The following is a 709-nucleotide window of genomic DNA, read 5'->3' on the forward strand; positions in this document are numbered from 1 at the left end:
TATATATACACACACATACATATAGACACACAAAAATATATATGTGTTTGCATTTATAAAGTTTGTGTCTATTCATACATATATACATATATATATATAAATATATATATATATATATATACATATATATATATATATATATATAAGTATATAAATATCTATATACATATGAATGCTCAATTAAATATGCACATAAATATGCATATACGTGCAAACATGTATATATATATATGCAACACTGAATGTATGCAGGTGCATGAGTTGTAGATTGTTGGCAAGTTACTTCATCAGAAACCTTGCTATGAAACACCTACGACGATGTGATGGAAAATTCATGTCAGTCTTTTAAATCACTCACCGTAACATTCCATAGGCTTTTCACTTGTTGTTCCATTCAATGATATCATTGTATACTATGAAGGGTTTAAAACATTGTCATGCATTAACAACTGCTCACTTACAAAATAACACAGCAGTTGTTGTTGTTTTTCTCTTTTAGTTCCTACTGGACAGAGATCCCTACTTTTTCTCATCTCTAGAATAATACGAGTTATGCCAAGAGGGTACTAGTTCCCACCCGCACACATCACCACTACTATCCACACATGCAAACACAAATATATATAAGGATGTGTGTGTGTGTGTATATATGCATATATCCCACATGTATGTATATGCATATATATATATATATATATATATATATATA

General features: G+C 29.1%; 1 protein-coding gene across 1 annotated transcript in view; it reads left to right on the top strand.

Moving 5' to 3' along the window:
• LOC106867248 (coiled-coil domain-containing protein 39) overlaps positions 1–709 on the top strand; it is a 159,011-nt gene that overhangs the window by 92,203 nt on the left and 66,099 nt on the right. The window lies entirely within an intron of this gene.

Source organism: Octopus bimaculoides, chromosome 19 (assembly GCF_001194135.2).
Source record: "Octopus bimaculoides isolate UCB-OBI-ISO-001 chromosome 19, ASM119413v2, whole genome shotgun sequence".
Taxonomy (NCBI): domain Eukaryota; kingdom Metazoa; phylum Mollusca; class Cephalopoda; order Octopoda; family Octopodidae; genus Octopus; species Octopus bimaculoides.